Below are 13,539 nucleotides of genomic sequence, written 5' to 3' on the forward strand. Positions count from 1 at the left end.
AGAGAGAGAGAGAGAGAGAGAGAGAGAGCAGGACAGGGCCAGGGTCGGTGTCAGGAGAACTGAATTTCTCCAGCCTTAGCTTTGCCCTCAGTTCTAGCAAAGCACATGGTTAAAAGCTCTGGCTCCAGGGACCACTGTCTTCTAAGTAGAGTGCAGTTTCACTGCTTAAAGCTCTGTGACCTTGGGTTACATCCTTCTCTCTTTGGTCCCCTCAGTGTAAGAGTGACAAAGAACTCAAGCTAGAGCCAGGCAGGCCACCACCGTACACCTTGAGCTCCAGCACTCGAGGCAAGGGCAAGAAGACCTCTGTGGGTTTGAGGTCAGCTGGGTCTACAAGTCCAGGATAGGGTTGCTACACACAAAAAAACCCTATCTCAGAAAACACAACAACAACAAGAACTCAGGTCATTGTGTGAATTAACTGGGGTGCAGAGGGTCTCGGACACATATTCAAAGCAAGTTGATGACATTCATTCTTGTGCCCAGGCTGGCCTTGAACTTCTAAAGTCAAATGATTTTCTTGCTTCTGAGTTCCTGGGACTACAGGTGCCTCCACACTTGCATCATCATCACCTTTTACAGATCAGGAAGCAGCTTACAGAGATTAGCATCTGGCTAGAAATAGTTGGTCAGTAGTACCCTGGTCAGCCTGCCTTTGAAGCCCTTGAGATAGAATGGGATATCCTGGACTGCCCCCTCATATTTGGGCTGTTGGCTGCAGCACTGTGGGGAGAGAAGCCCTGCATGTGCCTCTTGGCTCACTTCCATCTTCTCTCCCTGGGCCTGACCTCATACTCTTTCCTCCCTCTCAGCTTTGGAGTTTTCCCTCCGCGATGTTTCTCTTAATATCTGCTAGTCTTAGCAGGCACCCAGAGAAACTTTGATGGAGCCCTGGGGCTGCTGAGATAGCTTAGTGGGTGTTTTAGTCAGTGTTCTATTGCTGTGAAGAGACAACATGACCAACTCTCTCCATGTGTCCTTGGCTGGCCTGGAAGTCGATACATAGACCAGCCTGGCCTCAACCTTAGAGAGAGAGACTCCTTCCTCCACCTGAGTGCTCCATCTCCTGAGTGAGTGCTCCACCTCCTGAGTGCTGGCATTACAGGCCTGCACCACAAGGCCTGCTTTCTGAGGAGCTGGGGGATGGTCCTCAGCTTCCTGTGTGCTCAGCAAGCATCTTACCAACTGGGCTGTGGACCCCACTCCTGTCTTCTTTGTTTCTTTTCGAGTCAGGGTTTCTCTGTGTAGCGCTGGTTGTCCTGGAACTCACTCTGTAGACCAGGCTGGCCTCGAACTCAGAAATCTGCCTGCCTCTGCCTCCCAAGTGCTGGGATTAAAGGCGTGCACCACCACTGCCTGGCCTCCAACTCTTGTCTTAACACCATCTCTTCTACTCACTGGAGACAGAAGAAAATACAAGCAGCTACCCTGCCCCCCCCCCCCCCCCACTGCCTGCACGCGCTTCGCCTGGCCAGTCCTGACCCCTTACACGCTTTACATGACTTTAAAGGTTTATCTTATGTACTCATTCCTGCTGGCACACGTGTATGTATGCCACATGTGTGCCTGGGGCCTGGGTGAGGCAGAAGAGGGAGTCAGTCCATTGGAACTAGAGTTAGAGATGATTGTGTGCTACCATGTGGGTGCTGGGAAATAAAACAGGGTGGGTCCTCTGCAAGAGCAGCAGCAGAACTATCTTGCACTGACTGCTCTTTCAGAGGTCCTGAGTTCAATTCCCAGCATCCACATGGTAGTTCACAACCTTCTATAATGGGATCCAACGCCCTCTTCTGGTGTGTTTGAAGATAGTGATAAGTGTATTCACATACATAAAAATAATAATAAATCTTAAAAAAAAAAAAAAAAAGGAGAGCCATCTCTCCAGCTCCTCATCTTCCCATGTCTAGACCTGAGCTATACATCCCAACAAATCTGCTTGAGCCCACGGTGCTGGGTGAGGTAGACTGTTCAGCCAGCAGACGAACAGTGCACACATCACACATCTGAACCCTCCAGACCAAGCATCCCTGAAGGCTAAGAAACTGCCATTTTCATCTTTGTGTCTGTAGGACCAGACATAGTGTTAAATACTGAAGGCTGTTAAGTTACCTGTTGCTACATGACAAATCACCCAAGGAAGGAATGCAGATGTCAGATGAGACATTGTAACGTCCTGCTTCCTCCTCCTTTTTTTTTTAGACAGAGTTTCACAGCTTTGTTTGGCCTGGAACTCACTATGTAGACCAGGTTGGCCTTAGACTCACAAAGGTCTCTCCAGTGTTGGGACTAAATTCCTGTGCCACCATACTCTGTCCTCATTTGGTTTTTCAAGCAGTTTTTACTGGTTCTGGAACTAATCCCTCTATGGATATCATCTAAACCTCCAGAGAGCTTAAATGAAATTTAGTGGCTTAAAACAACATTAGCGGCTTAAGACAGCACACCGTCATTATCTCTTTGTTCCTGTGTGTGTGTATTGGGGGGGGGTTGTTGGGGGTTGGGAGTGGCTTAGCCTGGTACAGGCTTCTCAAGGGCTCCCAAGGACACTCTACAGTGTCTCCCCCCTCCCCCAGGTGCCAGGTGGTAGATGCGTTGTCAAGTGTCAAGCTCAGTCATTCATTCGTGGAAGTGTTTACAGAATTCTGCTCTTCATAGATTATGATTAGGCCAAGGGCCTCAGTTTCTTGTTGGCTGTTGCCACTTGATCCTCTTCAGAGAGCCACTCAGAAGACAGCAGCTTGCTTCAATCAGAGTAAGCAAGTGTGAGGGTTGGAGAGCAGGAGCAAGACAGAAGCCAGGCTCTGGGCTGTGACATCAGAGGTGACATTCATCACTCTCGGCTATATTCTGTTTCTTAGAAGGATGTTGCAAGGCCCAGTCTGCTCTCATGGGAGATGGGGACCAGGGAGCTGAACATGGAGGCTATGCTGTTTAATTATTTTTTTTAATTTTTATTACATTTTTTAATATATATGCAACATATTGAGCATATCCTTTCCCCTCCCTCACCTCCTCCCAACTCACTCAACTTCATGTTCTTTCTTCAAAAAGAATAACAACAACAAAAGACAAAAAAAAATCAAAACAGACAAAAATATAAGAAAATCAATAATATAAAACAAAAAGTGCACAAAACCCCCACAGAGTCTGTTTAGCTTTGGCCAACCACTCCTGGGCCTCGGCTTGCTCTGGAGTGTGACTGACATACCCAGTGACTAGTTTTGGGGGGGGGTTGTTTGTTTGAGGGAGGGGTTGTATGTTTCAGTCAACTTGACCCTAGCTAGACTCATCTGGGAAGAGGAAATCTCAACTACAGAAGTACTTTCATCAGATTGGACTGTGGACAAGCCTGTGAGAGCATCTTCTTGTTTACTGATCAACACGGGAGGACACAGCCTACTGTGTGGTGTCACCCTGGGTCAGGTAGTGAGGAGTGTATGTATACAAAGGCAGGCCGATTAGCAGCGCTTTCATGGTCTCTGCTTGAGTTCCTGCCCTGACTTCCCTTCACGATGGGCTGTAGTCAGGATGTTTAAGTCAAAGAAACCATTTCTCCCCACATTGCTTTGGTCATGATGTTTATCAGCAACGGAAAGCAAACTAGGACAGAGGTGGTGAACATCGGGAGCCTGGGGTCCCTGGAGCTATACTAGAGTCCATGGCAGAAGCGTAGCGTTCCAAACACATGGCACAGCCTAAGTCCAGGGCCTTGTTCTTTTTTGTTGCCCAGGCTGGTCTGAAACTACTATGTAGCCTTGGTTGGCTTCAGACTTGCACAGTTCCCCTGTGGCCATCCTTGAAGGAAAGGAAACTGATTCTTGAGATGCCTGTGCTATCAACCTGCTGAAATAACAGACCCCCCTAGCAGGGGGGAGGGGTGGCCTTACACACAGTGTCGTGTGGGTGGCCGCACATATGGGAGGCAGGGGTGGGCAGATCTCTGTGAGTTTGAGGTCAGCCTGGTCTATAGATAAGAGTTCCAGGACAGCCAGGGCTACTCATAGAGGACAGCCCCACATCCCGACTCCTTCACCCCTATCTTAAAAACAACAACAACAGGAAAAAGAGAGAGAGAGAGAGAGAAGGAAGAAAAGAAGAGAAGAGAAGAGAAGAGAAGAGAAGAGAAGAGAAGAGAAGAGAAAAGAAAAGAAAAGAAAAGAAAAGAAAAGAAAAGAAAAGAAAAGAAAAGAAAAGATAGAAAAGTCCCCAAACATTTTCCCAGGAATTTCATGCTGGGCAGAAAGAAAGGCTGAAGGCCAGGAACTCGCCAGAGGAGGAAGCTGCCTCCCAGGAAGAAATTTCACATAACTAGGGTTACAGAACTGTGAAACATGCCTGGCTCAGCCTCTAAGGGATAGGATTACAGGTATAAGGCACCCTCCCAGCTAAGCCTCTAACTTTCTTAGTTCAGACAACTGGTCTACCTACACTCTTGGTTTTTAGACAGAGAAGCTGAGATGGTTCTTAGGTTCAAGTAATCCAACCTTCTTACTAGGTGACAAGTGCCTCTGCCCACCAAGCCTTCCCACAGCCCTCCACCTGATCACTTAGGCAAATCAAAGTGAAGAGCCAACAACCTCACAGTTACTGAAAGATTACCCTTAAAAGCTCCTATAAAAAGCTCCCAGGAGCAGAAGAGCGCTCGCTGCTTAAGGTTTCCTGTATGGGAGCTGAGCTTAATTTATAGAGCCAAGAACACTTGTTCAGATATGCAGGGGTGATGGTGGGTTTGTCCTGCCTTCTGATCGTGTTCCTCATCTGGGTGCGCAAACTCCCTTTGTTAACAAGCACAAGTGTGCACCCCATTGTAAGTCCACTGTAGAAACAGGTCTGTGCAGAGGCCTGAGAAGCTATTTGCACAGCCAGGTACCAGGCATTTCTTATCTTATGGGAGATCTTGGAAACACATTGTTCAAAGTCCTTCTAGCTTCAAGACTTAAGATGTCCTTAAGACACAAATGTCAAAAACAAAGCCCTTTGTTTGACATCTGAAGTCTATTCTTTCTTGCCTAGGGTTTTCCCAGGTGATCCAAGGTGACCAGCAGAATACAAAAAAGCATAGCCAGGGAGTCCCAGGCTGTGGGATCAGAGGTCACTTCAGTTCTGGGAGCCTCAGTATCCACACCTGTCAAATGGGCACAGCATCCCTTCATACTTGATAAGGTTACTAGATCAACCAGAGGAGCTGTGGCTCTGAGTGGGTTGGAGATTCATCCCTCTCTGGTCTCAACCTGTAGCAGTGACTTAGCTGTGATGAGGTATCTAACACAGGCTTTGTGTGTCTGGGCTTGTGGGCATTGAAACAGCAGTTTGACAGGGCAGAAATTGCATGTGTGCTGTGGCTAAGGGGATGCTATGGTCACCCTAGTGAGATTGGGAAAGGGAGCCATTCATCCCCTTGCTTGTTGGAGGCCATCTATTTAGACAATCAAGCAGTGTGGCAAAGATGTAGCCAAGGCTCCCCAGTGCTGGTGAATGGCTGAAAGAACTTGTGGAGATGGGACTGCTCATACCAGATAGCAGAGCAGGCAGAGGCTTAAAAGATTGAGTGGGGGAGAGGGAAGAGCATTAGGACTAAGGGACCGTGAAAACCACAATAGGGGGAGGTGTTGATATTTAAGTTGCCTCCAACCCAAAACTATATCCAGGCAAGGGCACAGGGTGGCTTTGCACAGCTGCAGTTTGCACATTGCACCAATGATCTAAACTTGTAGAGCAGGTGGGAACCCGGACCTGTGTCAGGCAGAGAAGGGAACGGCAAAGAAATGAGTATGAAAACTCAGGTCAGACTGACTTCATCAACCTGGATTAAGACTTCTCAAGAGTCTAATAGCACATGGCTCATTCTTAATATATTTAAGACCAGCATAATTTAGAAAAAAAGTTTCCTGGTGCAGTCCTTGGTATATGAGGAAGCATAATTTCATAGAAACTTGACTCAGGGTACATGTTGGTTTTTCCAAGAAGATGGGTTCTAAAGATAGGATACCTGTACTAGCTTAAGGGCCTGAGGGTCTGGCCTGTTCTCACTCATACAGATAGTGTAGAGGTCATCTGGGTTACCAGCCACCTCTCCTCTTGGTTTTGAGAGCTTGGGGGAACCTATGGCTAGAAGAGCCATTTAGATTACTACCTACCTCTGGCTCTGGTTGGAGAGGCTTGATATGGTCTGGATCAACAGATAACACAGATCACCAGGCTATTAGTCACTTCCAATCCTCAATTTTCTGGATAGAAGAACAGGGTCTTTTCGTCTTTTCTTTTCTTCTTTCTTTCTTTTTTAAAACATCTTTCTCAATAGAAAGACAATCTTGTGTGCTTAACAGTCCTGATCTCTCTGGAGATCTGTGGGCTCAAGGGTCTTACAGCTATGCTCCTAAAACGAGCCATGTCTGCTTGGTCATGGACTGGTGGGACACTGCTACGGACCCAGTGATTTCCAGAGGGCCACCTTCCCCTCATTGTCATGATGACTCAGGATGGCTTAGCAGTACTGACAGATGGAAACAATCCCCAGAGACCCAGTAGTGTGGCCAGGATTCCTTGAGGATCTGGAAGATGGAAACATTAAAAAAGGAAAGATCTGGGACACTTGCCTACTGTTCTTTCAGAGGATGCAGATTCGGTTCTCAGCAAACACATGGCAATCATAACCACCTGTAACTCCAGGTCCAGGGACGCTGGTGTCCTCTTCTGGCTTCTGGGAATAACAAGCAAAACAGTCATACACAGAAAGCAGTAAAAAATAACACTCAAAGAAAAAGGAGCTATCCCTCAATGGCTCCCCTCATAGCAGCTTGTTTGCCCAGACCCCGGCTGAGTTGCCCTGTTACAGGTCGTTGGTTCTGGTTGATCCTTCCTTCCTTAAATACAGAGGCCTGGAGTCCCCTGTCCTACAGGATTCTTGGCCTCTGGGCCAGTTTAATTTACTCCAATCCTTTTAACTACTTTTCCTGGACTGGTTTCTATTTATCATGAACTAATGTTTGTCAAACTAAACTAACTCTCTCTCTCTTTTGCTCTCTCTCTCTTTTTTCTTTTTTGGTTTTTCAAGTCAAGAAGGTTTCTCTGTGTAGCCCTGACTGTCTTGAAACTCACTCTGTAGACCAGACTGGCATTGAACTCAGAGATCTGCCTGCTTCTGCCTCCTGAGTGCTGGGATTAAAGGCGTGTAATAATTACACCTGGCTTTGACATCATATTTAAAAATGGTACCACCATCACCCAGCCAGACTCAACTCTTAAACAGTGTCTATATTGAAATGTGAGCAAGGGGTTAGAAGACAAAAACCATATCACTCTCCATAAAGTGGAAGTCACAAAGAAGGCCTTATAGAAGCCCCTGAGATGCTGGGTACACTTCCCTCCCTTCCTGTCCTGGGTCCATATCCTATGTATCACAGCCCAACCCCTGGCCAAGTCTGCCCTTTTGTCTGGTCTCACCTTCTGTTGAAATTTCCTAGGATTATAGCCAAGTTCCCCAAGATTTCAATATCAGTAAAAAAAAAAATCAATAAAAAAATTTCTGAGCTCCACCCCAGACTTCCTGACACATAATCTTTAAGAGTGGGTGTGAGCCCAGAAATCAGGTTGGTTTTGTTTTTAGTGCACCAGGAAGTTTATCACCACAGAGGCCTGGGAAATACTTCGGAGGCCTCCCAGTGTGGAGGCAGACCCGTCTGGAGAGTTTCCAAAACCAGAATGGAAATGCAGGGCCCTCAGTCCCCTCAGTCCCCAGGCATAGGCTTGGGTGGCTTGGGAGGCTACAGCTGTTTCTGACTTCCAGTGGCTCATATAAGGCAGTGAGTGGTTCTGAGCCCAGGCTGAGAAGCAGTTTCCAACCCTGCTAAAGCTTCTCACCCCAGCTTTAGGTCAGGCAGCTTGGTCACTGGGCCTCCAGGACCTGGAATGGGAGCCATCCCCAACCCTGCCAGGGAAAGTCATCACAGACACGAAAGCCTGGGCAGACCTGGGCTCCATAAAATAGGTGCTACAGCTGCTGCTCAGAGCTACAGTTCCCTGCTCACAACTGTCCTCTCACTCTTTGGTTCTGCCTCCATCAGTTTCTTTGTTCATGTCTGAGTCATTTGGGGTGGGTGTAGAAGTCATGTGTACCTTCAGGCAACCTCATGTCCTCTGCTCAGAACTCAGTGCTTACAGGAACCAAGAAGGATCAAGTCACACCATCTCACTCAAAGACCATGGCCAGCCAAACCTTTCTGAAGTATGCCATGCTCCATGTCTTACACCTACATAGTGGAGGAAAGTTAACTATAGACAGGATGTAGGGGAAATCACAGGTATTCCTGTACTCGAAGAGTAAATAGGATCAGTAATTGACTCAGTCACCATTTCGTGCAATCTCTTCTCATGTGGAAATCCAGTTAGAGAGGTAGAGGCCTTTGCCCAAGGTCACACAGTTTAAACTCTTTTTCTGACTTAACTCCAACTCCAGGTGAATTGACACACCTCTGCCCTTATACACAGATATGCCCATTGATAAATAATGATATAATTTTTTTTGAGACAAGTTCTTATGTTGCCCAGGCAGGCCTAAAACTCCTGCTCCTCAGTTGAGTGTGGTGGCATATGCCTTTAATCCAGCACTCAGGAGACAGAGGCACTTGAATCCAGGCCAGCCTGAATTGCACAGTGAGTTCCAGGCCAGGCAAGACATAGGAAGACTTTGTTGTCTCAAACAAGCAAAATTCAACCAACCAAAAAAACCCAACCCGCATCTTGATTCTCCAGCCAAGTGCTGGGATTAGAGTTTTGTGGCGTTATGCTTGGCTTTGTTTTTTTTTTTTTTTTTTGTCATTGTTGTTAGGCATATGAAGTCTTTGATACAATGGCTGACACTAAGTCTTGTTCACCACTCTTCCTAGCATAACACCAAACACATACTTAGTGTTTAAAAGTAATGTATGAATCTGGAAAATTGGAATAGAAATCCATATTCTCCTAATAAATAGCTGTATTAGATTCATGCAAGGTAGGGGTTCTGACAGATAAAGGGGGGACCAGAAGTTGGAATTGCCTTTTTTTCCCCCTCTTTTTAAAAAACAAAAGAGAGAGAGAGAAGCCATACTGCAGAGGCCCACCTTGAACTTGAAATCCTCCTACCTCAGTCTTCTAAATACTGGTGTGACATACCTGTGCCACTTTGCCCAGCAGCCCCCTGGCAAGCTCCACACAGTAGAGTCGGAGTTAGTAAGCAAATTATTGTTTAACGCGATGTTCTCATAATTCCTGATTGTCCTGTCAGGAAATGGTCTATTTTTCTCTTCTTGGCCTGATCAATGATGATGGACTAAGTTTATTTACTGTCTGGTCTCCTATCATTGGAAGGCAGGACTTTGGAGTTGCTTGGGTGACTTTCTTTAGCTACACCGAACCTTCTAGAAAGAAAACCTTTAAGGTTTTGAGCGGCCCAGCTTTGCTGATCAGGAACCTGAGCTCAGAGACGTGAAGCTGCTGCTCCAAGGTCACACAGAGGCGGGCTCCTGACCACCACCCCCATACACGCAGCTTCTACAGGACGCAGACACTGAACCCCAGGTGGTACCGGCGCTCTCTGCTTCCTCGTGTCCTTAGCTAACGCTTCTCCTGCGACCTCTTCTGTATCTGCTAAAGAGTACGTGCGTCTGGCAGCGCTGCTCCAACCCCCGTGCATCTGTTATGGTTGCGGTTTTAAGAGACACGTGCTACCCTAGTGAATGAATTGCACGTCCCCACCCCCGCCGTCAGCCAATCAGGATGAGCTTCCAGCCGGACCACTTCCGCCTATTGCGGGCCCTGGCCGCGCCAGACGGCCCACGTGAGGCTTTCAAGAAAAGAGAGTAGGCGGCGGCGCGTAGGGGGTGGGCTCTTCCCGCCTCTTCACCAATCACAAGGTCTTCTGGGGACGCGAGGGGCGGAGTCGACGTGAGGCGCCAAGGCTTAAACGCGAGGGGTAGGTGGGTGCAGGGAGGAGTCCTGAAAGGGGGAGCGGTGAATGATAGGGCCATTCATCCAATCTTTGGAGGGGTTGGGCTGTCTCCACCAATGGAAAGTCTTACGGGCGGAGCCAGGGCTGCAGCAAGTTTGGTTGCGCGGAGACCGCAGCTGTTCCCTGTCAGTGGAGGCAGGGGCCGTCAGAGGCGGCGGCCACGGCTAGAGGCGGCAGGGCGGAGGTGAGTGTCCGCGGCGCTCTGCACCTTACTCTTCCTGGTGCAGGTCGCTGCGGGTGGAAGTGCACCGGCACCGGCGCCGGGGACGCTTATGTAAGGGTGGCGCGCGCCAAGGCGACGTGGGTTCCCCGAGTGTTGGGGAGACGGCTGCCGGCATTGCACGACGCGGCGCGACAGGACGTGCACAGTCCCTCCCCCCCTCCCTCGGGCACCCGGGAGGCACGGACCCGCCCCCCTCCTTTGCTCTGGGCTCCCAGGAGCCCCTGGCTGCCGGAGCATCCTTCAGGCGCAGGCAACTCGTTCCGCCCCTCTGGCGGCCCACGTTGGCCTTAATCCTGCTCTTGCCGGCCCATTTTCGAGATAGAGAAACTGACGCTTTAAGCCCTAAAGTGCTTCGCGCCAGCTTCCCGTGAGGGCTCGTACTCCAGTCTGGTCAGAATGGGGTGCTCACAGTAGCCCCATCATACTGCATATGAAATCCATGCCGGGAGCGTTGAGAGAGACTTTTCCTTGTTCTTGATGTTTATACCACATCTTCAGGGGGAAACTCCTAGGAGCCCCTGGGTTCCACTTTGGTTCAGGTGTGGAAGGAATTCTGAGGCTCCCAAGATTCAGTGATCCATCCGCCCCAAACCCCTCAGGAGGTGTGCCCGGACACTGCCCGTTATTTCTACAGCGTTTGGGAAGTGCCCTTCTGGGCAATCGCGAAGCCCTGGCTTTGAGGACTTGTGCGTGCAGGTTCCTCCCAGAGTGACTGCCCTGTGTACTTTGAGGGAGTTGCTTTACCTTTGCAGGGCTCTTTTCTCCTGTCACAAGCTTTGGAATCAAGTAAGATTTCTAGGTCTCTGGCAGGTTTGAAATTCTTAAAAATCTCTTTCATAAAATGAAGGTCTCTTCATTTTATGAAACAGGTCATCCAGGCTAATTACTCCCGATCTCCATCTGAGAAAACTGAAGTCCGAAGAGCCAGCTAGATAGACTCAGTCCCTAGATCACAGCTAGAGCCCCACTCTTTGCCTTCCCCGTTGCTCCCTCACCCACTGCCTCCAGCAATCCTGGCTCTAGCCTCCTGCTTGTCACCCTTTCCCTGTATATGATGCAAATGCTCGTGTTGGGGGTGGACATGCTGAGCCTTCTACCTGCTTACAGCCAGCTAAAGCTTGTTTGACTATTCTTCACTGTTAACTCTCAAACTCTTCATTTTTGAAGACAAAATCTTGCAGTGTAGCCCAGGCTGCCTTTGAGCTCATGATCCCCCTGTCCCCACTGCCTGTCTCTCTCAAGTGCTGGGTTACAACCACATGCCAACAGTTACATCTCTAAGTCTTTATTTATTTTATTAATTTTTGTTTTTCTAGACAGGGTTTTTCTGTGTAGCCCTGGCTGTCCTAAAACTCACTCTGTAGACCAGGCTGGCCTCGAACTCAGATCCACTTGCCTCTGCCTCCCGAGTGCTGGGATTAAAGGCCCTTGACACCCAACCCTAATGGCTACAAAACAGTCCTGCGCCTAAGGCTCTGGGAGCACTGTAGAAGAGGGCATGGAAGGATTTTAAGAGCCAGAGGATCAGGGAGTTTGTTACAAGATTGTGTCTCCTTATAATTAATGTTAGAAGCTATACCTATAAAATCTCACCAACATGGGTGTCTAAGTGTGATTTGATCAAGGGTGACACCAATGGACATACTAAACTAAATGGGGATAGGGGAATCCACAAGGCCAACCCTGCACAGAGAACGATGGGTAACTCAGGAAAGTGGCAGTGGGGAAGGAGTCTTCCCCAGGGAAGAGCACAGCAATTGGTTTTTCAATGCCAAGTGACCATCCCTGGAAACATAGCAACATAATGTGGGTGGAGTAAGTTATAGTTAGGAATATCTAACTATATCTATCTATATGAAAAAAGAGGCCTTGAATTTGAAGAAGATTGGGAAGGGCATATGAAAAGGGAGGGAGGAAATGGGAGAAATGTAATTATAATCTCCAAGAATTAAAAAAAGAAAAAACATTGCTTTTCCAAGAAGAAAAAAAAAAAAAAGACATGTGCCACCATGCAGAGATTTTGTTTTTTGTTTTTAATTTTGTCTATTTTTTATGTATGTGAGTACACTGTCATAGTCCTCAGGGCATCAGATGGTTGAGAGCCACCATGTGGCTGCTGGGAATTGAACTCAGGATCTCTGGAAGAGCAGTCAGTTCTTTTAACTGCTGAGCCATCTCTCCAGCCCATTTTTTTAAAGAAGAGTTTTTATGTAACTGAGGCTAACCTTCAGCTCTCATCCTTCTGCCTCTACTTCACAAGTCCTGGCATAGGTGCACACCCAGTTCCTTCCTGCTTTTCTCTTGCACTATCCCAAATGCTGTGTGCTGGGTGCGTGTCCTCCCAAAGTCCACATTATCATCATTTCTGTCCCTAACACTGTCATGGGAACAAGATAGTGCTTAATAAAGGTTTGGATAAATTTGAAAAGCTCAGGGTGAAAACCAGTGAGGCTAGTAGGGCAGAAGCTGGGGAAGACAGAAAGAAGTCAGTTTGGGGCAATGGCCGTGGTCATTACGAGGGAGTCTCATCTTTCTGGAATACTTTTCTGTCTGAGCCAGATGCCTCATTCAGGTCACTCTACTTCTAGAAAATTCTTGTGGGTCTTCTCTTTTGTTGCCTCTGGTAGCATGTTACCTCTTTTGAATAAGCCCCTACTTTTTGTGCTCTGGAAGTGCCTGGCTGCTGCTACGTTAGTGTTGAGTTGTATCTGAGACTGAAGTGCAGGCTGCTCCTGAGGGTGAGAGGCAGTTGTGTGGAGAAAGTGCCTGGGGGCTGATTTCTTGTCCAGAGGCGTCCTCTGCAGAACTTGCATCTGCTCAGTTGCTGGGACCTCACCTGAGCCCGTGACTGCCTGCCAGGAAGGAGGACCTGAAAGTGGAAGATGGGAAATTGGCAAAGAGAATAAACTATTTGCTTACTGAATGGGAAGTTTGCCTCAACTGGCTTCCCAAGTGGCTGGACATTATGGCCTGTGCTTGCAGTCCCAGCACTCAGGAGGTGAGGCAGGAGGGTTAAAAATCTGAGGCCAATATTCTCAACTATACAGTGAAACCCTGTTTCCTTCTTACACTGCTCAACAAAACAAGACTTTAATGTTGTCTTACCCTTGACCTCTTGAACTCAAGGTCACTTCTTTAGCTGCCTTTGAGACTATTCACTTTCTTTTTTTTTTTTTTAATATTTTTTATTAGGTATTTTCCTCATTTACATTTCCAATGCTATCCCAAAAGTCCCCCATACCCTCCCCTCCACTCCCCTACCCACCCACTCCCACTTTTTGGCCCTGGTGTTCCCCTGTACTGGGGCATATTAAGTTTGCAAGTCCAA

At 47.9% G+C, this 13,539-nt stretch overlaps 2 protein-coding genes across 7 annotated transcripts in view; one reads left to right on the forward strand and one right to left on the reverse strand.

Annotated features, from left to right (window-relative positions):
* Nucleotides 1-9,676, reverse strand: part of C19H11orf86 (chromosome 19 C11orf86 homolog) — a 13,096-nt gene extending 3,420 nt beyond the window's left edge. For 2 of the 6 annotated variants that reach the window (XM_029472868.1, XM_029472864.1), the window contains exons 1-3: nt 9,154-9,676; nt 8,116-8,249; nt 6,138-6,700 (exon numbers count right to left, since the gene is read on the reverse strand). The gene's annotated coding sequence lies outside the window, so the exon portion shown is untranslated. Of the gene's footprint in view, nt 1-6,137; nt 6,701-8,115; nt 8,250-9,153 lie in introns of those variants that run through there. The other 4 variants (XM_029472866.1, XM_029472867.1, XM_029472865.1 and 1 more) reach the window with 4 other exon arrangements.
* Nucleotides 9,677-10,062: 386 nt separating this feature from the next.
* Nucleotides 10,063-13,539, forward strand: part of Pc (pyruvate carboxylase) — a 109,037-nt gene continuing 105,560 nt past the window's right edge. Inside the window, exon 1 of the mRNA XM_021151256.1 lies at nt 10,063-10,172. The gene's annotated coding sequence lies outside the window, so the exon portion shown is untranslated. The remainder of the gene's footprint in view (nt 10,173-13,539) is intronic.

This window comes from Mus caroli, chromosome 19 (assembly GCF_900094665.2).
Source record: "Mus caroli chromosome 19, CAROLI_EIJ_v1.1, whole genome shotgun sequence".
Lineage (NCBI taxonomy): Eukaryota > Metazoa > Chordata > Mammalia > Rodentia > Muridae > Mus > Mus caroli.